General features: G+C 39.9%; 1 long non-coding RNA gene across 2 annotated transcripts in view; it reads left to right on the plus strand.

Annotated features, from left to right (window-relative positions):
- The window catches only part of LOC144085444 (uncharacterized), a 68,205-nt gene that overhangs the window by 8,833 nt on the left and 45,177 nt on the right, over positions 1-14,195 (plus strand). For both annotated transcript variants that reach the window (XR_013304141.1, XR_013304140.1), the window contains exons 3-5: positions 3,854-3,957; positions 4,266-4,369; positions 9,133-9,276. This is a non-coding gene — a long non-coding RNA (uncharacterized LOC144085444). The remainder of the gene's footprint in view (positions 1-3,853; positions 3,958-4,265; positions 4,370-9,132; positions 9,277-14,195) is intronic.

The raw sequence follows: 14,195 nt of genomic DNA on the forward strand, positions 1-14,195 counted from the left end.
GCTTAATGTATGCGTCCGTGCTCATTGACATGCGGGCATTAGCGCCCGCGCCCGACTTTTGTCGCTCGTAAATCTGCTAACAAAGCACAAAGGCAAAGTCTTTGGGTGCCAATAAGCGGGGAGACGGATGGCGGGAGGTGTTTTCGCCCTGACGTGATCGATGCCCGAACGCAGGGGTGTCAAAGGTGCGGCCCGTGGGCTGGAAGTGCGACGCCCAGGGGGTCCGATCCGAGTTGTTCTGATTAACGGGGACTTTAGAGCTCAGTGATATTGTATGTAATTTTGGATCATTTCATTTTTTGTGTTTCAGGAATTTTTCGGGGTGATTCTTGTTCGTGTGCCGTGTTTCTGCGTTAACTGCGATATTCGAGGGATTACTGTACTTATAGGTCACTTTTGGTCAATTTTTGATCATTTCCTTTAGATTTGGAGGGACTTATTGTTCGTTGGTCGCTTCCTTGTTGCTTTTGGGGCATTTCCAGGTTCCTTATGAACTCATCGGCTGCCATTGAAGGCACCATTTTGACGGCAGGGTGCAAATGAACCACTGGAAATGGAGCAAAGTGGAGTTGATCACACAACTCACAAACATCTGGTTTTGTCGGGAAAAAAAATGAAAGCATTCAATTCGGTATGAGCTACAAAGTGCCCATCAGGAAGAACAACTTCACTAGCGGGCCTGATCGCCCCCCACTTGCGGGCCACTTCCGACCCACGGGCCACACCTTTGAGACACCTGGTTCAAGTGCTGCAGGTGTGTGTGCGTGAAGCCACCCGTGTTGCACTCTCTCCTCGAGTGCGTCATGTGTGAAGCCGACGACAGCTGTTATCTGTCAGCGACAGAATTCTCCCATCAGCCCCCTCCCCTGGCTGTCAATCACGGCGCATTGTCGCCACCTTTCTGTTCAAATTGCTCCTTCCTCCTTTGTTTGCCCAAGAAATCGTAGAGGGGGCGCCCGTGCGTGAATATCGGGAAAAGCGTCACCTTCACCGCCGCCCCACGACAAAGTGGTTCAGGCGCCTGGTTTGGGGGCGGGCAGTCACGGGCTCGATTTCCTCGTCTACCCTGTCGTCATTTTTTCTCTCCGGGTCAGATATAATAATTAAAAAACAAAAAAAATAAACAAAAGCCTATTAGAGGACTTTTTTATTTTATTTACAATATAATTTGTGTTTTAATTTGGTCATTTTAAAGAGTAAAACAATAAGGAATACCATCGACGTTTTAAAAAATGAAATAAAATTAAGCGGAAATAAAAAGTTTATCTTATATTATTGAAAAACAAATTCATTTCAGAGCAAAAAATATGCAACCCTTTTTAAAAATGAATAAAAAATCTTCCAAAAAAACGAGAGAAAATTTGCTATTAACAGTCTTAAAGTAAAAAACATTAACATTTTTTAAGTCAATCGAGCTTTTAAACAATTAATTGAGCATAGAAAAAGATTATTGTGGTACCTAGCCAGCTAGCTTAATTATTATTTTTCAATCATTTCTTTAGGAAATCTGAAATTCAAAGGCAAGCATCTTTCATAAAAAAAAACTACAAAACACACTTACATCCGTGGCGCCGAATACGTCAACAAAATGTCAATTTGACTTTTGATAGAAACGCAGTTTTGTCACGAGGTGCAATTCGTGTCTGTGAATTATGGATTAAATAAGAATAAAAAGGCTATACATCAGAAAAGATAGAGTACACCATTTAGTCTGAATGCTTTCATATGTAATCAATGTGACTTTTTAATGGGAACTCCATCCCATAAATAACTATCAATACTTCTGTTCCCTGTAATTATTATTGCACTGAGTGTTTTTTTTTGTGAGCTTGCCAAAGCAATTCAACGGCAGGCAAGAACAATCTTTTCCCTCTCACTTTTACAGCTTACTCCCCCTGGGGTTGAATGAAATGAGTATTATGCCCTAAAATGCAAATATGTACTTTTTTGGCACCATATAGTTGTGTTTTTTTTTTCTCGGCTAGGAAGGATTCTATGAAAGAGACACCTCTAGCAACACGATTTTTATGCTGACATTGAAACAATCCCTTGACATTTAAGTGTTTTAAAAAGTTTCTTCTGGAGTTTTTTTTTTAAATCTCTGGAGGTTTGAATGTTTAGTAGGACTTCAAAATTAAAATTCATACTATAACTTGCTAAAGTTGTGGTGTGAGAAGTAGGGACCCCGCCATCAGCTGATCGGAAATTGGGCCACGATCACATAGCAAATGGGTTAAAAGAGATGGATTTTTAAAAATGTTTGCAAGTATTGCCGCATTTTCTTGCATATACGCCATATTCGTCGCTAAAAATAATGATGACTGAATCCAGGGTACGGCTTACGTGAGAAAACTGAAATGCCATAATGCAAGATTATGGTCATTTATTTCAAAATAGAGAAAAGATTAACATATAAAACGCTAAACAAAAATTATTTTGACGTCTATGAATGAAATTCCAGAAAAAAAATAAAGCCTATCTTGCATAAAACGTGATTAAAAACTCCTTTGTGCCTGCCATTGCTCGCTCAGGGCGCCGCCATCTTACCTTGGGATGAAAAACAAGACCGCTACGGACACACTTCCTGGTTGTACTGCTCACCTGACTTCCTTTTGCGATGATTTTTCTTTAGATTTTCCCTTCAAAGTAACATATTTGTACTCCCTATTAAAACCATGAATATGGAGGTGAAAATTTTGAATCAGGGGCGTCTTATACGAGGGAAATTGTAAAATTTTAAGGGTGCGTCTTATACATGGGGGGCGGCTTATATGCGAGAAAATACGGTAACTCGCTTGTCCGGCCCTCCAGTTGAATTGGATTGGCTGTCTATTGCCGTCAGAGGCAGTTAAACATGATCAACCAATGCTAGCCTTTGTTTATTCATTCATTCGTTCATTTTCTGAACCGCTTATCCTCACAAGGGTCGTGGGGGGTGCTGGAGCCTATCCCAGCCCACTACGAGCACCTGAACGGACAAATGTTCAAAACGGTGAGGTAAATTGTGGAATAACGTTAAAGCAATTGCACTGTCGGACGGTTGTCAACGGCTTTTCGTAGTTTTAGCGTTTCAAAGTGAAAACCCTTTACGATTTTAAAAAAAATGAAAAACTTTACAGGGCCTTCATTGGCTGCCCTTGATGGCACCAGACGTCCAATCAGGGACTTCCACTAAAAACGGTTGAACGTCCATCGCCGTCAAAGGCTACGCCGAATGAATCAACAAAAGCTAGCTACATTTATTTCAACGCGTTCAACGTCCTGAACTTTAGCAGAAGGAGCCAAATTTGCACCCATTGAAGAATTCCACAATTAACATGATTTATTATTATTATTTTCCCTCTCACCAGTGCGCCGTCTCTCTCTCTCTCTAGCCACATCCCGCCCGATTGCCACGTTTCCTGCCCGTAATTGTCGGTGGCAGCTTTGCATATCTATATTGGTCGGCGAGCGAGCGCGGCATGAAGCCCTCGCTCGGATCGCCCCGCGGGCTCGCCGCTGACAGGTCTTCATCTCGCATAAGTGCAAAAGAGCCTGATGAAGTGGCGGGCCTCGGCATGGTGGAAGGCGAGAGAAATGGAGAGGGAGGGACCCCACTGTGGCTAAATGCTATGGACCAGGTGGTGCGAGAGTGTTAGATGAGGCAAAAATAGGATGCGGGGAGTCTGTTGGGTGGGGTGGGGGCTTTGGGGCGGAGATTCAGCTGGCACCTGGCGCCAATTGAGCTCCACCACCCCCGAAGGCGCCTGGAAGGACCTCGTGACCTCTCGTCTACTCGCCGACGACTCTGTAGAGTACTCCGTCATTACCTTCTGATTACAGTGCTGGCATTTTTTGTGTGTGTATTTGACAGGCCTGGCTAGTGATTGACAGGGGAAATGACGGCCCACGTTTGCTCAAGAGCGATGGCCGTGTATTCATCTGCTGCTTTATAAGCCTGGCGGGACGCAGGAGCCGGTAAGTGGCCTATTCTGTTGAGTTCAACCAAAAAGGCTGCTTTGACTGAGTGATAAATGAGGTTCGGCCAATGAATTGGGTTGTTTTTTTTGGGATAAACTGTAGTATATAAAATAAACCTTTTGTTGGATGGTTAGCATACCGTAGTTTGAATAGTTATGAATAGGTGTAAGTCTTGATGGCTCTGTTCTGAATACTCGCTGATAAGATTATATCATTTAATATCTATCGCTATACATGTTAGTGGGACTTTAAGTTAATTACCTTCTGATTACAGTGCTGTCATTTTTGTTGTTTGTATTTGACAGGCATGGCTAGTGATTGACAGGGGAAATGACGGCCCACGTTTGCCCAAGAGCGATGGCCGTGTATTCATCTGCTGCTTTATAAGCCTGGCGGGACGCAGGAGCCGGTAAGTCACTCATTCTGTTGAGTTCAATCAAAAAGGCTGCTTTGACCGAGTGATAAATGAGAAGAGGAACATTATATCACACTTCTGAATCTTTATTTATCATATCTTAATACTTTTTACTGCTGGACGGTCAGAATGTGAGCCAAATGTGAGCAGTCACTAAACCACAGGTATTACTTGACTGAATTCCCTGCCCAAGGAAAGACATCACATGGTGATAACATGGAACGTAAACACAAAATCAATTCTTTCACACGTTAATTTCGCTAAGAGCGACAGATAAATGAGGTGCGGCCAATGAATTGGGTTGTTTTTTCGGGATAAACTAGTAAATAATACCAGTGTTGGATGGTTAGCATACCATAGTCTGGCTAGTGATTGAATATGTGTAAGTCTTGATGGTTCAGTTTTGAATACTATCTTCTATCATTTAATATCTATCGCTATCCGTGTTAGTGGGACTTTAAGTTCTATCTCGCAACATGCGTGACAGCAAAACCATTCAAAGTGGCGAAAAGGGAAGAGCCCCAATTTGCCGTTTGACCTTTAAAGGGCAACTGGCATTTTTCAAAAATGAATAAAAAAAAGCAGGCCCAAGCCATTTATTACTGGAAACAGTAAGCTCTGAACAATCATCTTACGTTTTTAGCCCAAACTCGGCTTTTGCCAAAGTGCCTTTGTAAATATTTCAAACATTTACGGAATCCGCTTTTTTTATGTAGTGCTGCTAGTGCCATATTTTCTCACTTGAAATCCCTTAAAAATGACATTTCCTCAAAGCCCAATACATTTTTCTTCCCTCTTCTTAACGGGGAATCGGGATTGCGAGGGGAAGAAAGAACTTTATGACGTTTTATTCCTTTTACTGTCTTTAACTTAATGGCAGTCTCTCATTGACGTGGGTATGAAAGTTGTTACTCTGAGTTGGCGCATTTTGGAAAATAGATTGCCTCGTACGCCCAGACCATTGATGCTTCAGTTACCCGAGTTCTTCTTTGCCAGTCCAGCCTTCCAAATGGTTCCCCATAAAAAGAGGAATAAAATTGCAACGACGTGAGGGGGGAAGCGGGGATGGTAATGGCCTGAAACTACAAAACAAGAGGAGAGAACAAAGAAAAGGAAGGCTATCCATTTAAACGTGGAAGGCCACGCCGAAGGCTGCCGTTCCAGGCGACACACGAACCAAAGACGCGAGAAAAAAAATACAAAAGCAAAAGAAAAATGAGATTCATAGAAGGGCAAATTCGCACATGTTTTACTGTGAAAGGCCTAGCTACACATGCTAATATTTTGATCAATGTTGTTTTAATGTAAACCACTGAATTTTTTTTTTAAATACTGGACATACAGCAGTTCTGCTTAGCATAGTTTAAAAGTAAGATCCAAAATGCAGTATTTTGCTTTGCAAAAATAAATATTAGCAGTTCTGGTTAGCATAGTTTAAAAGTAAGATCCAAAATGCAGTATTTTGCTTTACAAAAAGAAATATTAGCAGTTCTGCTTAGCATAGTTTAAAAGTAAGATCCAAAATGCAGTATTTTGCTTTACAAAAAGAAATATTAGCAGTTCTGCTTAGCATAGTTTAAAAGTAAGATCCAAAATGCAGTATTTTGCTTTACAAAAAGAAATATTAGCAGTTCTGCTTAGCATAGTTTAAAAGTAAGATCCAAAATGCAGTATTTTGCTTTACAAAAAGAAATATTAGCAGTTCTGGTTAGCACAGTTTAAAAGTAAGATCCAAAATGCAGTATTTTGCTTTACAAAAAGAAATATTCATGAAATTGACACATTTATTTACTGGAGAAGAGTACTTTAACAAACAGATGAATAATCAATAAATAATAACTAAAAAGTGCACTAATAACAAACAAACGGATGAATAATCAATAAATAATAACTAAAAAGACAATAGAAAATAACAAAATAATAAATAACTAAAAAGACAATAGAGAATAACAAAAGAATAAATAAATGATCGTTAAATGATAATAAAAAAAACAATAGACATTTTATTTGCGATCGACCGATTTCACCCTAAAATCTATAAAATCTGCCCTTTTGCAATTGACAAAAATTAAATTCCAGCTTTCTGGAACCTCACGTAAACAGCTAAGCCCCAAATTCCATTGCTAAAGTTAGCGGAAGCCAGGACTTAGCGGCGCTACCCGTTAATGTCGCTCGGCGCAATCATTAGCGTCTAATTATTTCTGCTTAAACGCCCCCATCAGCAGGAGAGAGACTCCTCGATCCCCAGAGTGAACAGCCGACGCCCCGCGGCGGCCATTCAACATCATTAGAGGACTTGACTGGTTGGAGGCATTAGTGACGCGACATTACACCGCGCCACGCGGCGGGCCAATGGTTGGAAAACGAGATAGCATTCTTCACTTGTCACAGGTTGCACCATGAATCTCGGGAAGAACCGTTGGGAAAAATAACCTGCCGTTATGACCGACCGGTGTTACGCTGGGGGTGCGCCAACCCTCCCAGGTATTCTGCGCCATCGCTACAGGCTTTTTGCTTCAAATATTAACGCTATTATTGCTAATTGAGCAGCTCTTTCGTGTCGTGTCGTCAAAAAGATAAACATGAAACGCGTAGCAGCATTTATTTTGACGTCTATGAATGAAATTCAAGGCATAAAAAAGGTATCTTGCATAAAACGTGAAAAAAACTCACTTAGTTGTGCCTACCATTGCTCGTGGCGCCGCCAGCTTACCTAAGAATGACAAACTAGACCACTACGGACACACTTCCTGGTTGTACTGCTCACCTGACCTCCTTTTTGAATGTGCAATCCAGCAATTGATTTTTACAGTATCTCAGAAATAGCACGTGTAATGATTTTTCTTAAGATTTTCCCTTCAAAGTAACATATTTGTACTCCCGTTTTAAAACCATGAATATGGAAGTGAAAATTGTGAACCGCGGAGCGGCTTATACGAGGGAAATTGTCAAATTCAACCATTTTAAGGCAATTTTAAGGGTACGTCTTATAGGGGGAGGCGGCTAATATGCGAGAAAATACGGTAAGTGACTCCACTAGCATTGATTTATATGATTTATTTCATTTCCCCTAATGCGAGCTATTTTCCACAGTTGCAGCGCAACAACACTAAATTCCCCGCGGAACATTTTGCCTACCAGCAACGCATTATGTTGATTTTTAATCTCGCGGTACCCCAAATGTTGACTTACTTCATCCTTTAATTGTCTCTATTTACTTGATCTCTGCCTGTTATGATGCTGACAGCTCCTTTCCCAGCAAACTCTTTATATTATTATTATTACTTTTTTTATTGCTCAAAAAGATCTCTCTCCCTCTAGTGTTATATTAAGTTCCGCATTTGTTTAATTGAATTGAATGCTTTTATCGTCATCCTAGTAAAATGAGATTTAAAGCTTAACCACAAAGTGCACAAATAACAAACAAACAGATATATAATCAATGAATAATAATTAAAAAAAACAATAGAAAATAACAAAATAATAAATAAATGATCTTTAAATAATAATAAAAAACAATGGAAAATAACAAAATAAAATAATAAATAAATTTTCATTAAATAATAAAAAAACAATAGAAAATAACAAAATAATATAATAAATAAATGATCATTTAATAATAATTAAAAAAAGTAGAAAATAACAAAATAATATAAATAAATGATCAGTAAAGAATTAAATAGTAGAAAATAACAAAATAATATAATAAATAAATGATCATTAAATAATTATAAAATAAAAATAATCAATAAATAATAATAAAAATAAAATACAAAATCAATATATAATAGTAAAAATATTATAAATAAATAAAGTTTCCAAGTATGCGTGGCGCTTCTGACAACTCTTTTCTACACATTTTTATACTACATTTTCTTCCTCTCATTCTCCATCTTTGTTTCCGGAGTACTTAGACGGCGCGAAATAGAAAAGCAAATTGGAACCTCGGCGCCTGCCCATTTCGGGGGGACCATTTTGCTGGCGTCGACTTGATAAAAGCTCATTTCGACATCATTTCCATTGGAAAGTAGTCGACAAAGACGCGGGCGAGTACGACCAAGGCCGTCGTCGCATGCCTATTTCCTTTGAACACCTTCATTTGACTGTAGGACTGCCAAGCTTTAATACAAAGTCAGTCAGACACGGCAAAGAAACGGAAGCAAGCGGCCACAATTAGATCCACCATCTGCCCACCTTTCCGACAATTCCCCGCGCCATCAATGCAAATTCCGGCCAATCGAGTGCAGTAAATGCAGCGTTTGTTTTTGGACCCGTGGCGTACTTGGGGTCCAATTGCTCGAGTATAATGAGAAGAATTGCGTATCAACGTTAGGGCTTGAATTTGGCGACTTGTGGCTCTTTTCTTATCACCACCCAGCTCGCCCTCCATTTTGTTTTCGCTCCTCCACACCAGACCGAATTGGGATGATTTAACCTTTTCTGGGGGACAATACCATTACAAGCTCGGATGGATTCCGCTGCGCACGTGTGGCGGTGGTGCGCACACTCTTCCTGGGGGGGAAACACGGATGCAGCCTTTTGTTTTTGCTCGTGTTCCTGATTACCGTTTGTTTTATTAATGCTATGCTAATGTGAGTTTCCTCTCCTTCTGTGAGCATTATGCTTCCTGTCATGGAGAGGTTTTGAAAAGATGTTCAAAAGGTTCAGCCATAGCAAAAAAAACTTTTTTTTTCTTTTTACCTGATCATTGTACGGTAAATATTGACAAAATGTAATAAATCTTTTATATTTTGCAGGTCTGACAGCATTATTGCCAAAAATACAGCTGTCCAATGGGGATGAGGCCCAATTTCTCTGCCTTATTGCATTGATGGGATTCCAAATGGCATTGTAGTACCACCAATCGGCCTCTAGATGTCGCTAGAGAGAGACTACTAAACGTGAGTAATGCATGCAAGCAAATTAGGAATAGCAATTTATAATATAGACCAGGAAAGAATATCAACATTTGTTCTATTAAAATAATGAAATTATTATTACTGATACTATTCTACCTAAATATACTATGTTTAAAATAATTGATTAATTTATTGAATTGAATTGAATGCTTTTATTATCATTATATACAAGTATAACGAGATTTAAAGCTTTCACCACATAGTGCACAAATAACAACAAACAGACAGATAAATAATCAATAAATAAGTAGTCCAAGTGAGATTTAAAATTTCTATATAATAGTCATTAATATATCTGTATAAAAATATATTGAGCAAAAATATGTATGCTACTGTTTACACTGCATGGTTTTAGGTTGCAGCACTACTTGATACATTTGTGGCAGGTAAGTTTAATGTCATTGTGAAACTAAATTAATTGCCGTATACTTTTTTTCTGACCAAATAATTATAAATATATTACAATATGGCATATCAATATAGATTTTGATCTAAAGCGCTCAGGCCGAATGACCCCCTCGGTAAGCACAAAAAAAATGCTATTGCTCCATCTGTAAGCCCTCCTCGTAGTAGCCTTGATGGCAAATATGCGGGTTTCGCCTTTCCGCGTATAATAACCACGCGTAAAATTGATTTGTGTTGATATTGTCTACCTTAGGAGCCGTTGCGTCGAGGTTAATTGAGGTACCCGTCACCCCCGCGAGTACGGCAGGCACACTGCTTGCTCATTTCTCTCTCTTTTGTATAGTATCTTCACCATGCCCGTATTTGTCTTAATTTCCATTCACCTGCCGGATGAAGGGCCATGAAATATTAATTAGGAGGCTCTCCGGAGGCCACGCGCCCGGCCGGCCTAGCCAGAGCGCTTTGGGCGCGTGTTGGTCTTCCCGGGGGCGTGCGTTGCGCCTGCTAATGACCGCCGTTTCCAAGACCTCTCGGCCTCGTTCTCTGCCCGACCGCCGCCCCAGAGTCCCGTTTCGCTCTCGCCTTGACGCCTCCGATCTGCCCGCCCGCGAGCGCGGTTTAAACAAGTGGCCTTGAGCCGCGCCGACGTTCCCCTCCGCCGCTCGGAGACGAACGACGCCGTAATGAGAGGATCTGGCTTGTCCAGATGGACCTTTTAACCTCACCCGCTTGTGCTCTCACAACGTATTCATGGCGTTTTATTGCTCGATCTGGTCGCTTCTTTGACCTTATCGGCTGCCTGTAGCGACGAAAGACCTCAAATGGCCAAACTTGTTTTTCACCTTCTGTTGCTGTGAATTTGAACGAGTTAATCACTAGTGGGCATCCGAGAAGAAGTAAACAAATCGTTGTAACTGGCGCAGATAGCGATACTGAGTATTTGTATGGTCCCCCTATCGCACAAACCATATTTCTAGTCAAGTTGGCTCTCCTATTACTACTAGTACTATTACTACTATGACAATTACTACTTGTACTACTACTACTACTTCTTCTACACCTACTATGACAATTACTACTTGTACTATTACTACTACTACACCTACTATGACAATTACTACTTGTACTATTACTACTACTACACCTACTATGACAATTACTACTTGTACTATTACTACTACTTCTACCACACCTATGACAATTACTACTTGTACTATTACTACTACTACTTCTACCACACCTATGACAATTACTACTTGTACTATTACTACTACTTCTACTACACCTATGACAATTACTACTTGTACTATTACTACTACTATACCTACTATGACAATTACTACTTGTACTATTACTACTGCTACTTCTACACCTATGACAATTACTACTTGTACTATTACTACTACTACTTCTACTACACCTATGACAGTTACTACTTGTACTATTACTACTACTTCTACACCTACTACGTCAATTACTACTTGTATTACTATTCCTACTATGACAATTACTACTAGTACTACTACTATGATGACAATTACCACTACCAGGACTATTACAACCTCTACTACTACTACCTCTGATACGACTACAACAACTAATACTTATACTTATACTACTACTACTACTACTTGTACTACTACTAACTCTGATGCGACTACTAAAACTAATACTTATACTTCTTCTACTGCTAGAACTACTACTGCATTTTATAATCCGGTGTGGAAAATACGGTAAATAAAAGAATAAAATAATCGCAAATCAAATAACTCATTGGCTGCCATTGACGGCGGTAGACGTACAATACGTTCCCTTAACGTCAGTTAGAAGATTGAATACTTTTGCCTTTGCCGCGGATTCCATTGAATATCGGTCGGAAAGGGTCGGTAAACCATTTTTGGTAAGCTCCCGTGTTCTTTAGAATTTGGGTTTGTCCCGTTATTAAACGCAACCTTGCACACCAAAGACTTTGTCGAGCGCGTGGGCAAAGGAAACAAGCATCATTTAAATTCACAGTTCAAGAATAAATTAGCATACAGATTTTTAAGTGTTTTGCTATTCCATTAGCAAAATTGCTCATAATGAAACATGACAAATTGATTTTGGTGATGGGGAAATTTAAGGGCGCATTTTTCTTTCTTTTTGTTTGTTTTCTTCAGATACCAAGCCGTAGGCACTTCTCATTTTTCAGCTATTATGGGGAAAACTTTTGCAATCAATTAGGATTTTCTCTTTTATTTTTTACAGTATTTACCTAGTTTCAATAGTGTTTTATATAACTTACCAGATGGCCGCTATCATACAGCGCAGTATTTAAATGAGTTTATCGTTCAGACGTGCAATTGGGTGGGCTGAACCAAACGTTCATTCGCTGCCAGCCCTCCCAGTTCAAATGGATTAGACATCAAATTTAGTGGAAAACATTAATACATTGCATAAATAAATCAGCAGCTCTGTAGTACATTTCTTACACATCATAAATGACCGTATCGGCCGCATTGTCTTGCGTTATGGCGTTTTGTTGTTGTTACCTTGCTGTTTCGTCTTTTTATGCGCATATAAGCCGTACCCTCGATTCAGTCCTATTATTTTTGTCCGACAAGCGTGGCTTATATGCGAGTAAATAGGTCATTTAGTCTTTCCTAACACAGATGCAGTATACTGGATCCATTTTTAAAAAGGCTGGAATAACTGACATCAATGTACATGAATTAATTCTCTCTGGCGTTTTCTACAGATCGTGGAACTCATAAAACATTAACTGTGGACAACAGTAACTTGTATTTTCCACTTGCTCTCTATTATCTGCCGTTTGAAGTCTCCACCGCGTCAGAAAATGTCACCTGTCACATTACACGATAATTTGATGGCAGATGAAAGCAGCGGCGCCGGAGTTCCCCCGCTAAGCAATTCCGATGCTATCTTAAACGAGGCTCCCTTCCAAATGCACGTCTAGCACCAAGGATTTAGCAAATGGCTTCTCGGACGGAGCCATGCATATGAAAGCGCCACTGAGTATACTCGGCGAATAATAACTTGATGTTGAATATGTAGGAGGATAATTTTGTATTAGAACAAGGCTCGCGGGCAAAGCCTTTTTCAAGTCGCCGTCATTTCCCAGCGTTGGAATTGCTAATGATCTGGCCTTTTTATGCACGCTAGATACAAATTGGTGGACCGGCCTATGTATGTTCGCGCATAAATGCATCAGCCTTTCATCTTTTTCATTTCTTTTTTGTAATGAATGGACCTTTCGCGCTCAAAAGAAGATGATGTGAAATAAACAGAAGGAAATTTTATTCCGATAACTCGGTTGGGTAAAGCTAATCAGTCTGTTTTGCATAAAGCGATAAAATACTACAGCAAGTGACTCTAAAACGATAGCAGGCTATATTTTATACTCGAATCCGTAACAGAAAAGGCACAATAATAAAATGAGGTCGTAATGAGTCCCTTTTTATTTTAGCTGCCTTGGCCCCGCCCACCCAAAAATAAAAAACTCCCGACAGAGGATGCCAGACCCATTTAAGATGCAGATGTTTGCAGTCTGCTAGCATGCTAAACAAATGCGCGTTATCCACTTGTTACCCCGAAAAATGTTTCCGCTAGTGTTGGGGTTATGCCGGGATAATATTATATATGTGCATATTAGTCATTATATGGTATATGAGCTTTATTTCAATTCGGGACCGAGCAAGCTCGAGGTCACTGTCCATGGCAGCTGGCTCCGAGGACATTTAATTGTTTTTAGGACTATTGACCTGACAGATCACCAAGTTCCGGGCCAAGGACTGTTGATCTGAGTTCGCAATGAAGATCTGTGAAGGACTCTTAAATTGCTTTGACTTGGATTCCGGCAGATGGCGATAATCGAATCAACTTCCGAAAATACTCGCATAATGTTTCAAAATACTGTCGCTCGGTTCCCCTTGTATGAAAATTATTATGCTTACTTGCAAATTCTTACGCAGTTGTTTTTGGTTTCCGACCTGATATGCAATTGTTGTGGCAGTTGTTTTTTGACCTTAATGGTGTTATTCGGTTAGCTTATGCAATTGTTTGAATCAGATAACCTTAAGTGCTTTGATTATGCGTGACTAAATGGACAGAGGAGGATGCCGTTCTGATTTATTTACCAGTACATATTAATGAAGATATTTATATTCATGTTTAGGAACATATGTATGTAAGATTGTAGCCTGGAGGGCTAATTTCCATCTTTTGTCCCTTGTGTAGGTTGAAGATAAACAATGACACGTACTACACACACACATACGTAGCACAGTTTTAGACAGTGTTGTCATTGCAATTTTGTTTGTCTAGTTGCCTAGCCAGGCTTTAAGATGATTGGCCAAGAGGTTCAGAGACGGGAGTTCACGTATGCTAATTGCTATTGAGTTCCAGGTATGTTAGGGTCTGACTAATTTAGCACTCTTTTAGAAGGGAACTACACAGTCACCTATAGAGCCGGCCCTTGTTGATGGGTTGGAATTTTT

This window comes from Stigmatopora argus, chromosome 12, assembly GCF_051989625.1.
Source record: "Stigmatopora argus isolate UIUO_Sarg chromosome 12, RoL_Sarg_1.0, whole genome shotgun sequence".
Taxonomy (NCBI): Eukaryota; Metazoa; Chordata; class Actinopteri; order Syngnathiformes; family Syngnathidae; genus Stigmatopora; species Stigmatopora argus.